The sequence below is a fragment of the Erpetoichthys calabaricus genome, chromosome 7, assembly GCF_900747795.2.
Source record: "Erpetoichthys calabaricus chromosome 7, fErpCal1.3, whole genome shotgun sequence".
NCBI lineage: Eukaryota > Metazoa > Chordata > Cladistia > Polypteriformes > Polypteridae > Erpetoichthys > Erpetoichthys calabaricus.
This window is the reverse complement of record NC_041400.2, coordinates 133,351,355-133,376,668: the sequence shown is the minus strand read 5'-3', so window position 1 is coordinate 133,376,668 and position 25,314 is coordinate 133,351,355. Positions and strand designations below refer to the sequence as shown.

The 25,314-nt window shown below is 37.4% G+C and overlaps 1 protein-coding gene across 1 annotated transcript in view; it reads right to left on the bottom strand.

Moving 5' to 3' along the window:
* ddx4 (DEAD (Asp-Glu-Ala-Asp) box polypeptide 4) overlaps nt 1-20,818 on the bottom strand; it is a 68,946-nt gene extending 48,128 nt beyond the window's left edge. Inside the window, exons 1-10 of the mRNA XM_051929590.1 lie at nt 20,775-20,818; nt 19,135-19,179; nt 18,903-18,947; nt 17,919-17,972; nt 15,281-15,352; nt 11,605-11,649; nt 11,431-11,475; nt 4,673-4,720; nt 3,198-3,242; nt 1,886-1,927 (exon numbers count right to left, since the gene is read on the bottom strand). The gene's annotated coding sequence lies outside the window, so the exon portion shown is untranslated. The remainder of the gene's footprint in view (nt 1-1,885; nt 1,928-3,197; nt 3,243-4,672; nt 4,721-11,430; nt 11,476-11,604; nt 11,650-15,280; nt 15,353-17,918; nt 17,973-18,902; nt 18,948-19,134; nt 19,180-20,774) is intronic.
* Nucleotides 20,819-25,314: the final 4,496 nt, after the last annotated feature.

Sequence of the window (25,314 nt, the reverse complement as noted above, 5' to 3'; positions counted from 1 at the left end):
CTTATTGTCCAGATTAGCGAGAGCCAGATGGAAAGTGGTGGCTATTGCATCATCTGTTGGAACAGTTCCGGTGGTAAGCAAACTGCAGGGGATCCAGTGAGGGGGGCAGCAGGGTTTTGATGTACCTCATGACAAGCTTCTCGAAGCAATTCATAATGATGGATGTGAGTGCAACAGGACGGTAGTCATTGAAGATGGACACTTGTGACTTTTTTGGCACAGGAACTACGGAGGTGGTTTTGAAACAGGTTGGGTCGATGGCGGTGCTCAGGGAGATGTTGAAGATGTCCGTAAAAATGTCTGCCAGCTGGTCTGCACATTCCCTTAGTACTCTGCCAGGAATATTGTCTGGTCCTGCAGCCTTCCGTGGGTTGACTCTTCGTAGAGTATTTCTCACATCAGCAACAGTCAGATTTAATGCTTGGTCACTAGGAGGAGAGGTGGTCTTCCTCATCACCATGTTGTTCTGTGCTTCAAACCATGCAAAGAAGTTATTCAGCACATCTGGAAGGGAGGTGTCACTGTCACAGGTAGGTGGTGTTGTCCTGTAATTAGTGATAGCCTGGATGCCTTTCCACATGATCCGTGCATCTTTGTCATGTAGGAAAAGTCCATGGATTCTCTGGGCACGTGCGCGTTTTGGCGCTCTGATAGTGCGGGATAGTTTGGCTTTCGCTGTTCTCAGGGCAATTTCGTCACATTCCATGAAGGTAGAGTCCCGGGTCCTCAGTAGCACACTCACTTCCTCTGTAATCCATGGTTTCTGGTTGGGGTGTGCAGTGATGTACTTGGAGACAGTGACGTCATCAATGCACTTATTTATGTAGCTAGTCACTGATGACGTGTACTCCTCTATGTTTATACAGTTGCTGTTGGTTGTAGCCTCTAAACATGTCCCAGTCAGTGCACTCAAAACATTCTTGAAGAGCAGAGATGGCTTCTGCAGGCTAGGTTCTCACCTGCTTCAGAACCAGTTTGGTGCACATGACGAGCGGTCTGTATGCTGGAATTAACATGACAGAGATGCGATCTGAATTTCAAAAGTTTGGACGGGGCTCCGCCCAGTATGTGGCAGGGATGTTTGTATAAATAAGATCCAGCGTGATCGTCCCTCTCGTTGCAAAATCCAGAAACTGATGGAATTTAGGTAGCACGGACTTGAGATTCGCATGATTGAAATCTCCTGCGACAATAACCAGTCCATCCGGGTGTGTGTTCTGTACGTCTGTGATGGCACTGTACAATTCCCAGAGAGCGTCCTTAGCGCTGGGAGGTATGTAAACTCCGATTATGTGGATGCTGGTGAATTCCCGAGGCAAATAAAAAGGTCTACATTTAACAATCACAACCTCCACTAGCGGTGAGCAGTAGCTAGAAACAATAACAGAGTTACTGCACCATTCCGTGTTGATATAAACACACAGTCCACCACCACGAGTCTTACTGCACAGAGCAGCATTTCTGTCTGCTTGAAACTCGGCTAGTCCATCTAGCTGAATTGCAGCATCCGGAACCCTGTCTCTGCACCACGTCTCCATGAAAAAGACAACAGTCTCTATACTCACACTGGGTAGTTCGCTGGAGTCGGATGCAGTCCAATTTATTGTCAAGGGAGCAGACATTAGAAAGTAATATGGACAGGAGCACCGGCTGGCTAGGGTTAGCTTTTAGCCTAGCATGGACTCCCGCTCGCTTCCCGCGTCTCCACTTCCTCATGCCTCTCCCTCGGCCATTGGCATCAGGGTTGACTCCAGTCAGCAGAAGGTTTTAATTAAATGCAACCCATATAAATAGCCCAAAAGATTTTCACTGCTACTCGTTTCTTTTTACTAACTTTTACTTGTTAAGAATTGGTGAATAGTTACTGAAAAAGAAAAAACCTTACCTGTCTTTTCACCATTCTCCTCTACTGTTGAACTAAGGGATCCTAAAATAAAAATAAAATCAACTTGGGAAATTAGTGTGCATAATTTCTCATAAAGACACTTAAAAAGCTAACATGCACAACATTTAAAATGTCAAGATTTTCTGTAGTTTTTTCCCCACAATATGCCCATATATCAGAGAGAGAGAGAGAGACAGACAATATACAACTGGTCAAAAGTTTTAACATCACACATTAAAATGTATGCATGATTGTTATTCACCAATGAAATGTATAATCATAATTAAAACAAATCAAAAACAAAAAAAATTAACACCTCTTGCCAAGGATACTTAGCTAACAGCAGAAGAATTATTTTAGAAAATATTGGATGATGTTGAAATAAAATAAACTAGTGACCTAATGATCCCATGCATACAACAGAAGACTATTAAAATGAAATTTTCAGCTTTTCACTACTGGCAATATCTTCAGATGTCTACATGGCAATTTTAGAAGAAAACTTTGTCAAAACCACTAACCTAAAGCAAATTGCATTTTCATCTTCTATACAGAAACTAAACTATCAAGCAGTCTCACACTCCCCCAACACAGCTAAAATGTTACTAACAGCCAACTGGGCACTTGAGTCTGCAATGTAATGGGCACTTTGCAACGTGGGTTGGCCTCTTACAAAAACACAGTCGTGGGGAAAAACATACCTGTAACTGAGAAAGGGTACTTTTGATTTGAAGCACGGTTTAGCATTTGACACTTAGAAAAAGTGCTGTTGTGCAAAATCAAATTTCTGCTACAAATTAAATAAGGTTTTTACTAGCACAAATCCCCAGGTGTGCGCTGTGCTACACATTGGTTCACTTGGCAAATCTCATGTACAAATAATGCTGGTGATTAAAACAAAAAAAGTTCTTTCGTGGAATCATAACAAAGGCAAACAATTTGAAAATGTCAGACAAAAATTGCTGCTTTCATCCAACTCCTTAGCCATCGGAAGCGGCTATATTATACAGTTATTTGCCAAAGCAGCTCCAAATGGGACTGGCCATTTGGCTGTATGTTGCTCACAAAGTGCATAGGTCAAAAATTATGTTCTCAAAAATCAACATTAAAAAAGTTTTCAGCAAAATTTGAACCCTAAATGATGTGTATTAATGATTACCAAAACACTGAAAAGACAAGGGCAAATAGCTGCGGGGAGACATACACAAAAACGGTCACAAACTTGTATACAACTTGCCGATTAGGTTTCTTAAAGATGGCAATTACTGATTTACCAATTATAAATTTAAGGAAGGAAGAACTAAGATTTTACCTGTGGTTTTTGAAAAAACCTCTTCATCATTTGCTCTATAGCCACCTATACAACAAAAAAACATGTCATACAGTTTTGTAGAACTTAAAACATATACAATATTACTGCAGCTGCTTTCAAATTTGATTAATGCTTCATAAGTTAGAAGGAGGAGATCGGTATGGGCTAACAGTCAAAGTTTTAATGAAGTGAATTTGCATTTTAGGAGAAACAAAATAAGGTTTCTGTGGGTGACATTTTATCTTTTACATAACTTGAATTATGGTCTAGCAAGAAACACGGACCTGAAGAGTTTACAAGTTTGCTCATTACCATAACACTACATATTGCTTTAACTTGGTGTAGTGGCAATTTAACCAATCAGTCTCACTGATTATATCTGACGTGGCTAATAAAATCCTAGGCTGTAGTTAGGTTTGAAAGAAAGAGCAAGCCATGGTATAAGGAGTTCAACACTAACAAGTTCATAAAAAGCATGCTTCCATCCATAAATGTAAAACTTTACCAAAAAATGGCAGCTTTACTAACTTTTGGTTGATACCCTAAGCATCCCACTAAACACCAAAAAGAATATAAACTTGTTAGTTCTTGCATTTCTTAAATGGCTGTTTCAGCCTGCTGTCTTTAATCAAGCTAAAATGTTTAAATACTTTAAAATGAGTAACATTTCTTCTACTTTACCAAAAACATTGTGGAACATCTGCCTTATATATTTACATTGTGTGTTAAACACAATAAACCAGAGTTTTATATTTAAAAAGCTTGACAAATGCTGCTGTAAAAATCACAAAGCCTGAAGGAGGCTAATTCTTGTTAATTCTGAACTGAATGCACAATCAAGTTTTGACAATTAACTTAAAAGCAAAAAAGTCACATGGCACAAAAGTAGCAGATTCCATTCAAATTTTGTAGTCCATTTTAATCTTGCCTCAATTGTATGGATGTGTCAACTTAAATATTTTTCTTTGAGAAATTAAGCATCTCCTTTCGGTTTACCCTTGTAGAAGGAAATAACAGCCGTAACACCTTTGCCTACTTAAAATAAGCAAATAGTCTGTGAAAGTATATTTGTTTTCTCTTCTACTTCAGATGTTTTTTTGTTTTTTTTTTTTTATTTATTGTAAAATGTGGCAAACTTTTGAACAGCAAAAATGTACCGATAGTCTTGACTCCTCTTGCTGCTTACCTTCCACTATAAAGAGTAAGATTACAATCTGTATTTATACTAAAAAACACACATTATAAATCAATTATAACTCCAAAAAAAAAAAAAAAAAAAAAACTTGTAGCACTGTATTCAACTTTAAATTGAAAAAATGTGGACATTACAGCTGAAACAAAAACCCACAAACAAGACTGAATTAATAGAAACACAATATGCTACTTTGTCATAAACAGTGCAAAATGTATCACTGTAAATATAAAACTATGAAGAAAAAAAAAAATCTGAAGCCAGTTGCTTCACTCCTACTTACCTCTGGGTATTCTTTGATAACCTTGTGCTCTGCCTCTCCCTTCATTTTCTACAAATTAAATACCAGATATTTGGCAATGTTATCAATTTGCAATTCTTTGACTTGTGAGAGGTTGAGCACCACCACCAAATAGCTAAATAGAATGTACAAGGGAAAAAACATGCTATTGTGAAACAAATATACAAATATGTTTATTTCTGGATGTTTTCTCTCCAAGGTACAAGTTCAAATCGGAGAATGGATCAATCATGTATGAAGGATCACTTTCTTCCCAAAAAGCACTGAACACAACAAGATTAGGTAAAACATTTTTCTTGAAGCATTTTGTTCTGAACTTGAAATCGGGATACTGAAACTTTACAAAAGTATGAAGTTACACTTTCTCTTTCCTAGATGAGCTAAACATTTTCCATGTCCATGAATATAATGGGATCAAAGTTCTTTCAGAATGAATTGCCTATCTGTTTTGGATTACTTAATTTTTAAACAACGTCCATAAAGCATTCTTTCCAAACAGCATAAGAACATCTAACCACCATTAGTGACCAAGCACAGATTATTTAGTTCCAGCAGTCTTACAAAAGTGTCCTTGCACCAAAGGAAATTAACCCCTTAACCGCCCTCTGCCGGATATATCCGGCATCGTAGCTTTATTGCCGACGCCTTACTGCCGGAATTATCCGGCACATTTGCCTGTGGTTATGTGAATGCCTGGCGAGTAGTATAACGGACAGTTTGGCGTGGGTATTACTACGTTGTATTTCGACAACTCTGCGCTTGTATTGGCCGCTCACGTGATGTGATTCGAAAGTGAAAGCTGTGAATATGGCGAAACGTAAACGGACTTCAAGTGAGGTTTTGCAGGCGATTTTGGACAATAATTCTGATCACGATTGTAGCAGTTCTGAAGACTATTTTAGCGACAATGATGATCAGCAACGTGCGCTGCATGATACTGTGAATGACGACGCATCGGATGATGGCGATGAGTGGGTGTATCCCCAGCATCTCAACTGGACTGCTGCCCGTTATCTGAGCCAGATATGAAAGATCCAAACCGTGACCGCTTGTTCAAGCTACATCCTTTAATTGACCATTTATTTGAAACATTTCAGCAGGTATTTCAGCAGGTAAATACTGCTTGAATAAATGTAAAGTAAAAAAAATGAAAAATTGTTCAGATTTCTCCTGGCATGGGGAATATTTAGGGAGTTGGTGGTTAAAAGGTTAATGTAAACTGTTTCAATGACTGATAAACATTTCACCACCGTGGGAGTGAATTCTAACTCTTTTAGGGCGGATGTCGACTTTTGTCGACAGGAGTTGTTGAGGGCGAATGTCGACAAAAGTCAACATCCAGGGATAGAGGGTGACAATCAGCTGTTAATGGCGACAAAACTCACTGTCACATCACAGGCATTCCCTCTGTGCTTGGAGGAATGCTAGACTCGTTGACTTGGCAACTAATCCTTGCGTGTGTGTGTGAGTTGCGAAATGTAAACAAAGGCAAGATGGCAGACATGTCACAAGGGAGCGAAGCGAGTGCAGAAAAGAAAACACTCGGCAGACCAAGGTTATTATAGTTTTGCCTTTTTATATTAGTTTTTATTTCTATATTTTTTCTGACCTTACTTGGAAATTCAGTTTAGTTTTAGTTTTCCTTCATCATGTACTTTTAGTTTAGTTTTTATTTTACAAAGATATTTCTATTTCATTTTTATATACTGTATATTAGTTTCAGTAATTATAGTATGGTTAAAGAGCTACTATGGAGTTTAGTTTTTGTGTCACAATGAGAGAACTGTACACTTAACGGTTTGGATATAATAGGAATTTAATGTTAGTGGAAGCTTGCTACACTACACAACACACTTTACTATTTGGTTTTGTTTTTGTCTGATAAAAACAAGCATAATAAAACTAGGTACTGAATATGAACAATTTTTTAAATATTTTCTATGTCATTTGTGCTGAACAAATCTGCACTGACTGTTGGCACTTTTTTTCTTTTCCTTTTATTGCCCAGAATGGGCCAATTTGTAATGAACTTTAGGTGAATTTTAAGGTGTGAGGGTTTTTTACTCTGTCTACAACACACAACATATCCTGCTCCAACGACAATGTGCTTATAATGAATACCTTCAATATTAAAAAATCTCAAACACTGGGCTTTGTTATTTTCTACCAGCCATATTGATCTCTGATTCCATATCAGGCACAAACAATTTATAGACAGAATTTTGCGCCTACAGGCCTGGAAAGATATAAAAAAAAATTAAGAGATTCTACTGTGTTTTGAAAGGTGTGACCATGAAAATCACGGGGATTAAGGAAGAACAGGACTCTTAGGGTTGAATCATTGAGCAGACCTCACCTAGCTGTACTATGGGAAATAAAGAAAAACAAGCATGTAGTGTGAAGGTTAGGGGGCAGTGAGACTTGAATAGCCCATGCATAAGAACAGTTCGCCCATAATGAGCAGAGCATGAGTAGGTAATAGGAGTACGGACAGGTACAAAATGACAAGACAGAATCTGAGATTAAGAAGAATTTATGCATTATCTAAACCTGTTTATCCAGAGTAGGATCACAGTAACTTGGAGCCTACCCCAGCAGGTTTGGATGCAATGCAGGAAAAATCCCTGGTACGCAATATGTATGATATGGCTGATGTTAACAGCAAAAAGAATATGACATTTCAGCTATCTGATTTGAGAGAGAGAGAAACATTGAATAAATGGGGACAGATATTTTAAAGCATAATTCTGCTACTGGATTGTTTTCACAATATCAGGTATTTTGAGCTGTGAATATGAACTAAAAAAGATACATTAATATAGAATAAATACAAAAACAAATTAGTATGCTTTTCACCACTTGGCAGACTCTCTTCCCCCACCTACCTGTAATTCAGCAGAAACATTGCCAACTCAGGAATTTTACAAGGTTTGTATAGCTTCGTTGTAAAATGATGTTTTTAAAGCAAAAGTGATTGGTCAGCAACAATATGCTGATCTTGTATGATGACCTAGTCAGTCTCTTGATCAGTGTTTTCAAAAATCGGGAGTAGTCTCACCTAGACATTCTCATGTACTCAGATATGGGGATGGATACTTGAGGAGTAAACCGCAAGACAATGATTATATACAATAAATATCCAACAACAAATCAAATTAATATATTGAACAATTATTATAAAAGTTAAGTTGAATAAATCGGACTCTGCAGCTGCTTGAATAAAAAAATCAAGTATGTGTTCAGGTAAAATACTTCCGGTAACAGCCACATGCCGAATTTCATCTATCTAGTTGCGTTTTTGAGATAGTGTTTATACATACACACACACACACACACAGCCATAATTCCAAAAAACTATTTTCGGACTTGGGGAGTTCCAAAATGGCAAGATTCATCAAAATGTCGAGGTCGATTTTTTTTTTTCATGATTACTATACTTTATCCTTCATATACTTCATATGCGAAGTGGCAGGTGAATTACTGTCAACAAAAAGCAGGCACCTGACAAACTGAAATGTTACTCATTCGTGGTTTTTCTGTCCATACAGTAAAGTTTTTGTTGAGCAGCACATTCCAATTTCAGGCATTTGAATTACATCTTGATAGACAAGTGCAAAGAAAGGCACATAAATTTGCTTTCTATTCCACAGGCTTTACACGCTTATTCAGCTTGCTCTGCCACCACAAATGCTGTGTGAACACCCGCCCTCCGTCACCAGCCGCCGTTCACTGGATGAATATGTGTGGGCGGCTTGTGGTGGATGGCTTTCAGTTTTAGACTTAAATGTTATAAAGGTTAAAAACTAACAGCATGAAAATTAATTCAAAGATGAAAACAAATTATGTTTGGTAAATTATTTTGTTAGTCTTTCCAGCTACTTTAATAGTATCGTTTAGTTTTAGTTTTTCATTTCAGTTTTGTTATTTTATTTCAGTTTACAAAAATGTTTCAAAACAGTTTCAGTTTTGATTTTAGTTTTCGTTAACTATAACCACCTTGCAGCAGATGATGTTTTGCGCATTATTGCCGAGTCGGACTCTGATTTTTCTGAATCGGATTTTATTGACAGTGATCAGGAGATCGAGCAAGAGAGTGAGAAGTCGGCATCAGCTGATCGAACACCAGCCGATGCTGCGCCAGCTGATCGGCTTCCAGCGGAGCGCATTCGCGCAGCCAGTGCACCTACAGCAAGGTTTGCGTGGGAGGAACACCCAGACATTGATCCATGGGAGCCGAACTGGCTACCAGACTTCACAAGACAGCATGGCTTGCTGTTGGACACGACAGATCACCAGCTGCTGGACTACTTCAGGCTGCTCTCTCCTGATGCTGCTTTTCAGCTACTGTCAGACGAGAAACAGATAGGCAGTGAAATTTTTTGAATCGTGGGCTGCGCTTGCATCGCATTCTCGTTTTTCAAAGTGGAAACCCACAACAAAAGACGAGATGAAGGGCGTTATGGCATTACAAACAGAGATGGGACAGAACTGGTGATATAACTTCAGGGAGCATTGGTCCAAACGTGCTTTGTCCCCTGGTGGCTTTGGACAGGTTATGCAGCGTGATGATAGGTACGAGATGCTGCAAAGTTTTATTCACTTCTGTAATAAACAGAAGCAAATCCCAAGGGGTTAGCCAGGCTATAACGCCATGCATAAAGTTCAGCCCCTGCTTGACATTGAGGAACCAACATAGACGCTATTTTATCAGCCTGGCCGTGATTTGTCTGTGCCTTAATCTATGATAAAATAAAAGGGATGCCTTTTTTTCTGCAAATATATGCCAGACAAGCCCATAAAGTATGGCATAAAGGATTTTGTACTGGCAGAAGCAAACACTGGTTTCTGCCTGAAAGTAATTACATATACAGGAAAGTATTTCTTTCAAAGAGAACTGTCCCTTGATAAGTCAGGTTGTGCTAGAGCTGCTTCAGGGCTATGAACATTTGGGTCATGTTGTGTACATTTGGACAATTTTTATACATGCCCAGAATTGTTCATGGAGCTACACAGCAGTGGAATTGGAGCTTGTGGCACTGTGAGGGTGAACAGGAGACACATGGCTTCACAGTTGAAGCCAGACAGGCTGAAGATGAAAAGAGATGACAATACGGTTTTCATGCGGGCAAAAAACTTGGTGGCACTGACATGGCATGATGGCAAACGGGTGACTTGTCTCTCTACAGTACATACTAACAATATATGTGAGAAAGTGCAGCAACAGACAATTGAAAAGTAGGCACCAAAGCAACGCATACTGTAAGCAGTGCAATGTGGCAATGACTGAAACTGGCTGCTTTGAACATGATCAGACTTTGCAGGACTTTGCTGTGTAAAATGTGATATGTATGTGAAATCATATAGTATGCAGGCTCATACAACATGCAAGACAGTAACATTTGTCAAAAGTAAATATTTTTTGTTGATTTGATATGTTAAACAATTGCTTTGTGTTCTTTTTTAAAAAAATGTTAGTTTTTGGAAAAATATTCAGCCCTGGGAGAAAACAAAAAAAAAAAAAATGGCCCTAAAAGAGTTGAGAGACCTGCCTTTTGCTAAAGTGATCCTACTCTATCCTGTGTGTGTGTGTGTATGTGTGTGTGCACACCCTGTAATGGACTGGCGCCCCATCCAGGAATAACTCCAGTCTTGCAACTTCCCCACGATCCTGCCCTCAAGGATGAATGTATGCCTGTAACTAGAGCTTGAACTGAACTTACTGGTGCATACAGGCACCTCACACTTCAACAGCCTGCAATCTACAAGACTCTATGATAACATATACTTATATCAACACGCTCTAGTCTTCAGGAGGGGCTGATTAACTCATGTAAAATGCCACACTGGGAGAACGAATAAGACTCCAACAACAGAGCAGTACCACCAGTAATTTGGTTCCACTTCATGCACTGCCTAAAGGATCTGTTCAGTTCTTACTGCATGCTATAAGCTTGCTCAATATTCCCTATCATAGTACACGTTGCCCATCATCAATCCAGCAGTATTTGGGTGGGGGTATATGAGAGACAGACAGAGACAGGCTATTGTAACATAGAACACTTTCAGTTATTGTCTAGTGGTCTACAGAACACATAATACTACACTTTATGTCTGGACGTTCAATAATGTCATAGCAGTGCTTGATTACTTCCTGGAGTGAATCCATGCTCCACAGATTGAAAAGTCATTGTGCAAGAGGACAAAGTGAAGTAAAGAACAGCCAGTCCCCTTCTAAAATGGTTTAATATTATAACAATGTTTTGTTTTTTGTTAAAATGCTACGGACACAGTTTTGCAGTATGTTTATAATCAAGACATTACTTGTAACATTTTTGGTTTGAAAAATGTACATTTGATAAGTTTCATGGCATTTTCTGTTAAGTGAAAATTTATAAAAAATGCAATTTACAACACAATTTTATATAGTAAATTAATATAAACCATGACTGAAGAAATAATAGATAGATGGGATTAATAAAGTATCTAAGGGGAAATTTATTATAAATAATTTCAACCTGAAAAATACTAAACCTATACTTTGTTGTCAGTCAACTAGCCAATCGAACTTCAGAGCACAAAACATTTGCTTCCATTTATAAACAGGTCATGACCCAAATTGGGCACAATGCATACTTTCCCAGAATTCTAAATAGATTACACTATTGTCAAGACTTAGTTTCACTGGATCTTACAGTGGAGGGTTAAAAAGAAAAATGGAAAAAACAATATTGGCACCTTACCTTTCTGTTCTCCTCTGCCAAATCTTCTTCCCCAACCAGTGAAGTCTAATAAAAATAATGCAATTAAAAAAAGATTGTTTAGACCAAAATGTATATAAAAGAGGACGAAACACAAAAAAGTACTCCAAGAAAATAGACAATTTGTTAAGACTGACAAGTCCAGATTTAACTGACCTGAAGAAATTTCTACTTCTCTGCTGCAACTGTCATCCAATTCACCTAAATAAGGTGGAAAAAAAACAAAACAAAACTAAGACAGGTTAAATTTTCTATTCTACACAATAAGCCATCATAGAAAACTTAAGTGACATTTAACATAAAATAAGTATCAGTGCTATATGTAAACGTAGGACCTTATTCTGGAAATATCTGGTAATTTATCCTCTCAAACTTTTTTTGGGGGGAGAAATGTATACTGTTGTGGGAAAGAATTCACACTAGACAGTTATTTATGCCGGTTTTAATTAATTTGTCATGTGTACAAATGATTGCACAGGACTAGGTTTTGAGAGCCAGAGAGGCAAATCCAACAATAACCAGGCTTGAAGGACTCTTCAGTTTAAAGAAATTACTACCAAGGCAATACTTGCAACTTTGAGTTTATACACTTGCCTTCATAATGCAAAGCAAAAATTTAAGCAAAAAATTCTCGTTTATGCATTTAGCACCCCAGCCACAATACTGCAAAGTTTGGAGTCTTCAGAACCAAAAAGGAATAAAACTTTTTTGTATATATAAATTCAGCAGTAAACTACACTTAACATTGCTATACTGAAATATAAAACATAGATTAACTGCCAGTAAATGTCACTGTTTAATATTAATTGTTAACTCCATTTAAAAAAACAGTACCCTAAAACATTATCTGAGTAAAAAAAAAGTCACATTACACGACTTCTAGTCGCTGGATGTGTCAGACTTGCCAAATTATCTCATTACCAGACCATGGCAATATAAATGACTGAAAATTGCTGGGCATGTCACATTTAGCAACTGTGTGCCGACCTTCCAACACAATTGCTCTTGCCCTTTTTGTGACAGCCAATGTTTTGCCTGACATGGCTGATGCCGTATAAAGTTTTAACAGTTTTGGAGAATACAGCTGCAACTTCGCAACACCCCTCAAAATCCCCAAACTAAACCTGCCCCAATTAGGTCTTCGTACATTAAACAAGAGACATTAGAAAGACAAACCACTCTTCTGTTTGTGATGTCCAAAACATGTGCTTTCTTTACCCTTCGCTGAAATTATATGCATTACTACTCCTGGATGTGAATTCATTGGTTGACAGATCTCATACACAGAGCCACCTAGACAACTAAAGAAATTTTGTTGGAGCAAGTCACTACTGAGCATGTCATATTACATCACTGGGATTCATGGGAGCATGCTGCCGACTGCCTTCATCTAGCTAAGAATGTGAATTAAGGCTATAACTGAAAACCACTGGGAAAGTTGCCAATGTGACATTACTTTAAAGTAATGACTACGTACTAACACTCACATATGAGTCTAAGGTTCTTCTGTTGATTTTTTTTTATTTTTAATTGAGGTGGCTCTTATAGGCAAGGCTCATGATTTAATATTCAGAAGAAGAAATACCAATAAAAGAGGCTGGGAAGTTTACAGGAATGTGCATCACATGCCATTACTTGAAGCTCTCAAGTTTTTAATTTTTCACCATCATGGTATATTAATTTGCCATTGAAAATTTGTTCTTAAGTAAAAAGCCTTGGCTCAAGAAAAATAAAAATGCTGTGTTAGTTCCTGTAATTTAAATTTTTTTGTTAGTTTATCACACTGGAACCTTCTTTACTTGGCGATATGCTATTTAATAGTGTACACTGCTTAACTGAGTAATCACAGGAGCAAGTAGCAAATATGTCTACACTCTGTTATATGCTAAGCGACATCGGCTGGGTATTGCAATGAACTATAATTCCGACATGAAAGGTTATTTATGTACATGGTAAGTCAATGCTACTGCGCCAAATGCTAGCTAAGCATGTCAGTCAAAGCTAAAGTTTCGCCGAGATAAATATAAAAATTATTTACTTTTATTAAAAGTAAAAATGTGACATAGTTAGGAGAGGGGGGGATGATTAAGGGGCCAGAATGACTGTGGTGTGGTGGGAAACTATACTCTTTGAAATATGCCCAGGAATGTTCAAAATTTGTAAGCACTCAAATATTTAACATTTATTGCGGTTTCTCACATACAGGTAGTCCCCAAGTTACGGACATCCGACTGGGGCCGCAGCTGCTCCTTCATCTGTCTTGGGGGTGCGACACAGGCTCCTCAGTAACTGCCGCTCCGTCATCTTTGGCCTGGGGACGCTGGAGGGGGCGCGGCTACTGCTCATGTGCAGGATGGAGGCTCGATGGGCGGTTCGCTGCCCGTCCACCACACAAGCCTTGCAGTGTTCCTCGAACGGCTACCCTGTTTGTACTCGGTGGGCAGCTGGTGATGCTGCAAGCGGTGACCCTGTTGTGACTGAACAGAGGCGGCGAGGGGGGCAGCATTGCAGTGTGCCTCGGGTGGCTGCCTGTTGAATGGGGGGCAGTGGTGGGCGATTCACTACCCGCCTTTGGCCACACCCTGTTCGTTCTGGGTACTGCTCAAAAACAAAGTAAACTGTTCAAATTCCCCCCCCACCCAAATTTCTGACGCGATTGTATTTTCACAGTCAACTAGTCATTATTCAAACGTTTCAACTGCCTACTTGCCTGGCTATCAATAACCTGTTTAAATTTGTTAAACAACTAGACCCATTGGTCAACAAACCCGCAACACAGCAAAGTACTGTGCTAGCAAGAAAAAATACATCAAATCTCAATTTTTGATATGGGAACAATACATAGAAATATGCGTATCTACAGACATGAAAAGTATAGTTTAACCCTTCACTGGGGCCTGTGAACTGGCAAGGTACATAAAAAGCTCTCATTTAAAATTATGGCCAATCTCCAAAAAGGTTTACACAAGTAGTATGCATGTTTCAGGCTAAACAGTTAATGAACAACTTTGTGGTTCAGGCTGACCAAGTCATTATTCTAGGAAGGTGTTTAGGAGTTTGAATGGGGAGTTGCTGCTTATTCTGGTTTACTTAGAGTAAGGAATAACTATTCTGTATCTTGTCTCTCAAAACATCAAGAGCGCAACATATACCAAGAGAGAGGCCACAGATTCTGAAAGTAGATTTTGGACCTTGTGCCATGTCTATTAGCATGTGGTCTGATCATTGGGTGAATCAGTGGAGAGATGTACAGTGTATCTGTAAAGATTGACATTTTTGAATGCTCTTCATTTGTAAGTAATTTTTCTTCCCTGTAAGATGCTTTACAAGTAATGGCCTTTGAGCCTCTCCTACACCCATGAATGGCATCAATGATTTTCTGTGATGACTGATAGACAATTTATATATTGTGTATATATATATATATATATATATATATATATATATATATATATATATATAGTCCATGACATGGTGAAACTGCAAAACATTTAGCTTTTATACAGAGATGAAAGGACTTAATCATCAACTAATAATTTAAACTTTAATAGTAGTACCTAGTTCTCATTACCTTTTCATTTTATATGAAAGTACTTGGCGAGTTTTTTTTACACATTGAGATCTCTTTGTAAGATATGAAGATTAAAAAAGATTAAAATATGGAGTTAACAGCTGAACTAATGTGAAGGACGTTGTACTCAACTTTTCAAATGATCACATTTAAAATATAATTTTAGTATACAAGTGTTATGACATATCGTACAATTCTATTAATCTCCACAGTAGGACTAAACAGTATGCAATTTCATAGTAACAACAAGCAAATGCTTACCATTCCCTCTTCCTCCTCTGCCACCCCTGTAACCACCTCTTGGTTTTCCTTGGTTTGAAAATCCCCTAAAACCTGTTAAAAAATGTTGATTTCCTTAAACATTAGGATTTAAGATTCTCAGTCTATATAAACCGTGTTCTAGCATCAACATTTAATCTTGTGTTTTGGTCAACTTTCTGCTTATCCTGAAGTGGTAATAACCACCATGGAAGTGAAAAAGCCAAGTTGGACAGACATTGACTGTTCGTCATTAAGTGCATTGTTTACTACCGGAATGGAAGTGAAGATTCTGGGGAAAAAAGTGTGTGCACTACTTCCGCAAATGCTGATTGGTGTACTGCTTTCAATTTTTACCAATGATAAGGATATGGAGATTTTCCAATTTAATGGACCAATATTCTGGACATTTTCAAAATTTTATAAATTCCTCCTGGACAGTGAATGGCACATTAAAAATGAGAATGGCTGCAGCCCTAACCAGATTCAGATCCTCACATGGGTACCCACAAGCCATGCTGGGTATTGTAGCTGCAGCGGACAGCCTTGTTGGGTCCCGTGGGGGCCACCAGGGGGAGCTGTGGGATTTGGGAGTCCCTACTCCATAGGGCTCCAATCTCACCCAGAAGTGGTTCAAAGCTGCAGGGTCATGTCACTGGAAGCACTGGAATTAGATAAAAGGAGCTGCTTGCTTCACATGGAAGGATGGACAAAGCTTGTGTGGAGGAGACAGTGACCAGAAAGAGAAAGGAAGACAAAGTGTGCTTATTGAAGTTCATGGTACTTGTGGCTATAGTAGTGGGAAACACTTGTGAGAAGAGTTTTTCCTACAATAAGAGACTCTGTGCCTTTTAATTTGTATCGGTGCCTGTTTGTGTTGGGTGTCTGGGGAGCTGGAACACCAAATGATGTCTACAAAAGCATCTTATTGTTGTTCCAATAAAACGGCAGTTTACATGTATTTTTAAATTTAATAAAATATTTTAAAATATTTTGGTTTAGGCATGTGATAAGTCTTCATTTTTGTTTCTGTTAAATTCAACCTTTTACAGATATCATGGCTACACCCAAGAAGAAATGCAGGCAATACTAAATATTTGAAATAAATCTTTATTCAGTCACCTACACACAAAACATTACCAATGTGCCCGATTTGCCAAAATTTTTTCTCAAATCAATCTATGCTGATGAAAAATAAATGGATTTATCATATTTTGAAAAACAAAGAAAAATTTCTGAAACAACCAAAATTGACATGTATTCGGCAGCATCCAAATAAGATGATTGGTTGTGCGCCTTTTACATTTTCATACTGCTTGCTAAATTTGGAAGCCTGCATGGCATTGGTGAAGAACTATCCAACCAGCTGTTAGTCAGGTCATACACACTGTACTGCACAAGCCAGCATCTGATATTATGAAGAAAACTTCTCTGAGCAATAACAGAGTGCAATGAAGAATTGATGAAATGGCCAGGGATGCAGATGACTCATTATGCAATTATTTAAAAATAACCCAGTTCTCTATATAACTTGACGAGTCTACTTGAACAGGAAATTAAGTTTTACTTTTAGCATATGTACGATACATAAAAGAAAACTCCCAAGAATTATTTGCTGAAAAATTACTGACACTAAAGGAAAACTACCAATGGTGCTATCATGGTTTTATTGTATATTTTAAAAAGGCAGAGCCATGTGTAGTCGATGTACATTGTATGACTCCTCCAACATTTTTGTTGCCAAAAACCTGATCACCTATGTGATCACCTACATAGGTCATTACACTATGGAATTACAGTTGTCAACAAAATCAGAAGTCATTGAACAAAATTGTTTGGATAACTTTGTATTGAAAATAATGAATTCATTCAACTGCTACTCCATAGTGAAGTTCACTATCAGCGGGTGCCTGAGAATAAATTTTATAAGCTCTCTGACTCTGTGCTACAGTTTCTAAAAAAAGATGATTCTGTAGCACACCAACCTGATTATTTCAAAAGTGACATGGCTTATTTAACAGATTTGTTTAGCAAATTTAAATCTACAACTGCAAGGAGACGAGTTGAATTTAATAAAACCAAAAGCTGTTGCTACTACATTTGTGCAAACAAAACTTAGGATGAGGGGAATTCAGCCGGTTCAGCACTTTGAGGCTCTCCATTGTGATTTCAACCAATTTGAAGATATTCTTAAAAAGAATATATCCGATTGAGTTTTGGATTCATTTTCAAATACAAACACAGAAAAATCTTTAAAACTACAAGGAAAACTGACAGAAGTAACAAATGAGGAATGTGACATTCATTTTCAAAAATGGATACTAACAGTTCAGGTTGCAAAAGCAGATGCCCATACTTTATCCTTAAAATTTTCTAGTCACATTTCTATCGTGATATTTTGTGGAACATGGGTTCAGTGCGGTCTCAAATCTTAACAAAAAAAAAAAAAAAAAAAAAAAGACTGCAAATAGATTGTTTTGTGTTTACATACAATTCATACTGTATTTCTTTTGCAGTTCTATGATGTCTTATTTCTAAACATCAAAAATCTCTACTACATATGGAATAAAATGCAGTCTCCGCATCTGTCTGATCCAATTTCCATACTATTTTCTGTTATATATACCTGATTTAGACCTACCTCTTTGTCCTCCAAACCTGCCTCTATTTGAAAAGGCACAATCTTCATTTACTTCTGTTGGAAAACAAACATTTTTCAAGTTATGCTTTGAAGCTACAATAATGATAAATAATAAATACATCAAGGATAGGACTAGACCCAAGTGCTAGGCCATCAAAAATGTCGGTTACTACAAATACTTAAATTAGGTAAGTTAAATTAATCAAATATCATCACCATTAACTGAAGGGTCAAGTACAATTTCTTAAAATAAGCTCCACTGCATTAAGAATTTAGAGTACTGCAACCAAATGAAATTAATGCTTTAAAGATTAAAATAATCACAGATTTCAACAAAACATTCATTATACAACTGTCACCTTGTGGCACTAATTTGTCATTTTTATTAAAACAAATGAAGACCTGATCACAATGAGATTTCTTTTTAAATTATACAAGTTACAGATCACTTTAAAAACCTGTAAATTCAACTGAACATTATAAAAATGCTATTAAAAACTATGAGCAATACAACACAAGTGAGGGCCTTAATGTTCTACCCTTAATTATAGCTTATTTGAATACACCTTAACTCATACTCCGATGAATTTATTCCTTTCTCATACTTAACTAAACATTTACATTTATGTTAGGAAAAAGTGGTTTCAGTGGGTCATGGGCATTTATAAACAGTTTGTTTTTTGGGGAAAACAAGGAAACACTATTGTACTGACCAGTATATACAGTATCCAAAAAATTTAATACATAAACATTAACAAGTAAAACATATTTGGGGAAATTCCAATAACCATGATTATGAAATTAAGACTTAGCTGAGCAAAAGGACAGTCTAGTATATACAGATCAAGGGTCTATGACCAAGTATGAAACTGAGGGGAGCAATGATGCATTATGGAATGCCTTAGAAGTGTTATTTTTTAAAATTAAAATAAAATTCCCAGAAACAGAACATGACAATTTAAAAAGCATTCATTTTCAACTTGCCTCTCTCTCTTCCAAATCCACTTCCATCTTTACTGTGAAAATTATCTGCAAATTAAATACCAAGTGTTAAGTGTAAAAAATAAACATTGCTTGCATGTTAAATGAGAAACATTTCTCCAGCAGATGGAACCAATATGGGTTTTAATAACACTATCAAAATCAATTCAAGTGTTAATTCAAACTACATATAGTAGTAACAAACATGTAAACTTCTGTTTCATTTAAACCTTACCTCTATCTTTTCCAAATCCACTTCTGTCTTTACTGCCAAAATCACCTACAAATTAACAAATGTGTGAACTTAAGTGTTAAAATGAACAATACTTGCAGATTAAACAAGAATACACAAACAAACCAATAGGCACGAGAAGTGTTTGAATTAGGGATTATTTTTCCTTAATCACACTATGTCAATCCTTGCAATCTAAGCCAATGGCTTTCAAACTGGAGACCATGGCCCAAGCAAGGCAAAAAAAAAATTCCCAATTTGTAAGATTTAAAAACCCAAAGATGCGTTTGTAAACAGATTCAGAGGTGGCAGCTCTGTCAGAAGGTAATAGATCACCCATTTAACATCACATGCTGTCTCTTTAGAGACATGAAACAAAACCAGCTTCCTGATGCACTGTACGACAGTAAAAATGATAACCGAAAGTTTCTACTAGTATAAGACACACCACTAGAGATATAGCATAAACCTGAAAAAATAATCAAAATTAAGTGATCACTCGAGAATTTGCAATAGGCACTTCAATTTGTATAGTTAGGACAGACTGGCCTTACTTTTGCCAAGCCTTTCAAGAAAAAATAAATGAAGCATGTTTGAACTTAAAGCAATGTTAAAAAAAAAAAATAACTCATTGCTACAGCAGGGGCATATAACCTTGCTTTAATGGAGAGGCCCACTGGAAAGGTTTAAATTAAATATATAATCTAATTTGTCTGTCACAGCTTCATGTGTAGTGCAAGGTTTCAGTTCTTTCCATGTCAAATGACATGGCAAATTAAAAATCTAAATTCAAAAATACAACTAGAAATAACCAGTAGACACAAGACTCTGTCCATTGTTAATTATATTGATGTTACTGCTGTATGCACAAGTGAGGCACTAGGTATTCAGCCATAATTAAGTGCAGTATGTTAACAGCTTAAATTGTTGTAAAGAGTATTTGCTAAGAACAATGAAATACAATCAGACGTGAAGCTATGTAAGTAGTACGAACACCTTCACTTAATGTACAAACTTCAAAAGCTGTCAAAGTGAACATGCCTACATTCTTTAGCTGTGTTATAGGAAAAGCTTGCACTCAGTGCAGTCAAAATAATGGAAAGTGGCATTATGGCTCCACCTACTGACAAAGCATTTAAGAACAAACAGCAAATGAAATTTTTCATTCACAAAACATTTCAGCTTTCAACATGGCTCTTAAATGTAATGTGGTTTCTCACTATGAACAACCGTTACTTATGCAGCACATCACGAGATATGGGTGAGAACTGTTCAATAGTACAGGTAAAATACAGGGATCTGTTCTGCTGTTCATTGTCACCCAAATGCTTTAATCTGCATTTCAAGTGAGCATTGCCAGCAGTTTTCACCTGCCCCACGTCAACCAAGTCCTTCAAGGGTCTACAGGAAAAAAGCACATCAAATCTTAAAAGCCAGACTGCTCATTTCTGTGTGTGTGTGTGTTGAAGAGCTACAGCATATGTGTACAAGGGGGAATAAGTTTCAATATATCACCGGTAACACACATGCATAAAAAAAATTACAAACCAAATGCCTATGTTGTAAGATTTTAACCATCACATTCTGGATTTCTCACACAAAGACTCATTGTTTTAATTTTTACTATACAAAAGAAAACTAACCTGACCAAGCTGAGCATGGGTCACAATTTTCATTCTTCCCAAGGCTTCCCTATTTATATATAAAAAAAAAAATACTGTAAGAAAAAAGGAAGTTAACCAGTGCTTCTCCCATCTCACATGGATGAACTTTTGTCTTTATGCGAGATTGTTTGAAATCTCTGGAATCTTAAAATTCTTTAAATATATATGCTTAACACACAAAACTTCAAAATATTTTTTTTGTAACAAAACTTGGACCACCACTTGGATTTATGTACACCAGACTAGCCATTTCTGAACAGTTAATGCAAAAAAAAAAAAAATTGTACATTAACTTTCAAACACACTTTAAGAGTATGGCCTTTTAAGAGGACCAGATATCTTTTCTACAGATAGCTAAGGAACAAATTCAGTGGTGCTGGCACATTTACATACAGCATTGATTAAGTAATTTAAAAACAATGTGCATGAAAGTATCCGTTAGCAATGTGTTACTCTGGACTAACATTAAGCATGGGCTCATCCAATCTAAAAATCAGTTTAACACACCCTGGTTCTAATTTCAATAAAACCTTTATATATGAACACTGTGAACTTAAGAGTGTGACCTTGAGTGAGAAGTGGAGGCAAGAGGCAGGTCCAGCTGCTTTTTGCTCAATCAATTTAACCTGAAATACACTACGAGGCCAAAAGTATGTGGATACTCATCCAGATAAGAGTTCAGGTGCTTCAGCTACACCCATTGTTAACAGATGCATAAAAATCAAGCACAGTCAAGTATTTCTTTTAACACACATTGGCAGCAGAATGGGTCTTATTAAAGAACTGGGCAACTTTCAATGTGGCTCTGTCACAGGATGCCAGCTTTGCCACACGTCAGTCTGAGAATCTCCTGGGCTGCTAGATCTGCCCCAGTCAAAACTAAGTGCTGTTCTTGTGAAGGAGATATGTAGTACTCCTAGAAAGAGGGAGATATTGAATAAATTGTTCACTCAATGCTCATTTCCTCATCAACAATGTTATGCTGAATCAAAACAAATCTTTATATATAATCTTCATTTGGATCTTGATCTTTGTCTGCGAATTCACTGCCTTGTGTGGTGTTCCTGCTGTGTTCAGTAGAGGGCAGTAGTGACGGAGGAGGAGAGGAAGTGAGGGGGAGGATCGTTGGAAGAGGTTGGAGTGTGGTGATTAAAGAGGATTGAACTAAAGGAGACTACATGCTGTTTGTACTGGCTGAATACACAACACCTTGGTTGTTACTTTTGTTTACAAACACTGTCGATAGCACTCTGTGTTTAGATCTGGCATTGAAACCATGCTGTGTGTTTAGATCTGGCATGTTTTGTGTTTTTTATCGACCGTCGTTGGCAGCACTACGTCCAAATCAAATGTTCACCCACTTCTTGGAGTCCGAGTATATATGTCGGGCACACTTCTGTGATTTTCCATCAGTCTGCGTTTGGAGTTCAAGAAAGAAGCATCGCTTCTTCCTTACTAGGGCTGGGCAACTTGGCCTAAAATCAAAATCTCGATTAATTGAACATTTTAACTCGATTACGATTAATGAACGATTATTTATTTTTTTTATTTTTGCCCTCATAGTTCACTGACAAGTTTTGTACGGTAAATATGCTCACATATTACAAGTGAGAGTTTTTTGAAAGAAAGGTGCATTACTTGATTTTAAAATAATTGAAGGAAACACACTGATTATTTATTGAACATCAATGTTGAACAACTGAAATTAAAGCACACATTGCCTAAAACGAACAGTCACTTTGTTCTTATAAAAAAATGTAAAAATAAATAACTTGCACTTTTAGAAACAAAATAAATTATTTTCAATGTTTTTCTTATTAAAAGTAGAAAATAAGCAGTATCTCTTCTAAATAAAAACTCATATATCCTGTAAATAATATTTTAAACAGTGCATTTCTTGCATCTTCTGTAAACAAATATTTTAAGGTGCAATGTATCAATGTAAACAACAGATTGTTGTAATGAAAATAGAACTCTCTAAACACTGTTGCATGAGGTGATCTTAGAGTAAATTCATGTTCATACAGTGACATGACAAGATCGCTAAGTTCTTACTAAGAAACACGAGCATGTTAACCTTTTCAGGCAGGACCTGAGGCATGTAACAATGTTTCCGCCCGAACTGAAAAAACGGTCTGATGGGGAGCTAGTAGCTGGTATGCAGAGATACTTTTTTGCCACCTTACTTAGAGTGAGAAAGTGTACATGATGCTTCCTCCACCAGTCCAGTGGATTTGCCTCACTATCCAGCATGGGGGACACCAAATAGCTGCTCATCTCTGCTTCTAGCGATTGCTGAAGTGACAGAGTGGGTGTAGCTGAACTTGCTGAAGGTGTTGCCTCACTCCCTTTAAAAAAGCTTCCTAATGACCTCTTTTGCATTTATGCTATTATATTTAATTAAGCTGATGTGTACTTACCAATTGCAAGGTGTAGTCGGTGTCCAAAACACTGCTGCCGTAACCATCCATTAAGCGCAGCAGCTTTGACAACATTAGCACCGTTGTCCGTCGAAATGGCTGCAAAGTTTTTCTTCCGCGAGGTCCCATTCAGAAAGCATATCTTTCAGACCTTGCGCAATCATATCTGCCGTGTGATCGGCTGGAAAATATGCCGTCTCAAGGCATTTCTGGCGCAGCTTCCAATCGTCATCAATGTAGTGCAAAGTAAGGCTCAAGAATGGGTTCATCATCCTACTTGACCAGAGATCAGATGTGGCTGCAAAGTGTTGAACATTTTTCAGTTCAGCAGCTACATTTTTACAACATGTCTTGTACATGTCTGGCAGCGCAGTTTTAGAAAAATGTGATCGCGATGGCACAGTGTACCTTCTGTCGAGAGTTTTAACGAGGTGTTTAAACCCGCTTCGCTCCACTGTAGCCAAGGGAGTCATATCCTTTGCAATGTAATAACAAATAGCGTCAGTTATTTCTTTCCATCTTCTTGAACTCTTCTCATACTGTGTGGCATTTGTGAACGCTTGTGTTTTCGACATCTGCTTTGCTAAGGCACTTGTTGCTGGGCGCTTGTCAGTCTCTCTCTGTTTTTTTTGAGCCATGCACTGTTCATATTCAGTAACGTGATTGTGCTTCAAGTGTTGAAACAAATTGGTGGTGTTACCTTTGGGCGTCGAAACTGTTTTTCTACAGTGTCTACATCTGACTTCATTTTGTTCGATGTCATCCTTACTGAAGCCAAAATGTGTCCAAATGACAGAGACTGCGTTTTTCTTTGGTACAAAATGCTCTTGTTGCTCAGTTGTGTCAGTGTTTAAGCTCTCCATGCTTGACATGTCGGTGCAATAACGTAACGGGGTCACGTGACTCCACACGCGGTAGTATTTTTAAAGGGAAAGTAATCGAAATAATCGACCTGGAAAAATTTGATTGATTATAGGTTCTGAATGTCGATTTCGATTACTTTTTCGATTAATCGCCCAGCCCTAGTTCCTTACTCTTTGGATTGCCACAAAGCAAACTGCGAGATTGGAGAAAGGTTGAGAAGAGATCGTGACAGGAAACGACAGCGTCATGAAAACGAGACGGACTGTGAACGGAGAGAAGCAGAAATGCTCCTCCACCACCACATAATTACTATTCGGACAGTGATTGAGTAGGCCGTTCCTATCGAATCAATGTCCAAGGCGTTTTGTTTTGTAATTTTGTTTCCCTTATAAAAAATCATAATGCTGTGCGACGAAGGGCCCAGTTCACGACTAGCAGCCGCGTTTAAACAGGGAGCCCTTCACAGACAACTTTAACACGCGCAATGTAGTTGGGCGCACATGGCTCGCTAGTTGCAATATAAAAAACCCAGAGATTTTGAACAAAATCGTATTCATGCATTTCTCTGCTTCAGATTTAAATTCAAAAGCAAAATAATCTCATAACATCATATTCATTTTTTGCATACACTTACCCTCATTTACTTTTAACATTTCAGTTCACCCCATTACTTCTATTATTCATACAGGTTGCTAATTTACTTTAAAACATCGGCAACAACTTTAATACCACCCAGTAACAATCCTCAATAAATTAAAAATGCATCATCACTTAATAGCATTACTGAGGAACATAATGTCTAAAATGTCTGAAGTTGAACTTTTTTATACACCTAAAAGCGGAAAGAATTAATAAATCATTCACCTTGTTTATATCATCTATATAATAAAGACCTCTTTTACGGGGAAAACAAAAAAAGCGTGTTATATCAAGTCTTTTTTTATCCAGGCCTCAATAGTTTAGATACATGTTAAAAACCTAAATATATTGTCCTTGTTTAAAAGTAAGTGTTGTTTAACAAGTGCAGATCAGTTAACCTGACTGAAGTCTAACATCAATCCACAGAGCGTAATAAGAGTATAACAGAAGCTTTACCAAATACTTGACCTACAGTACTTGTCAACACCAATGACCAGTGAAGCTGGCAGTTATAAACTCAATTCCCATATTAAGGCACAGGAAACTAGTTTCTTTGCAATTTTATCTGTGTTTCAGAAAAAGTTCACTTTCAAAAT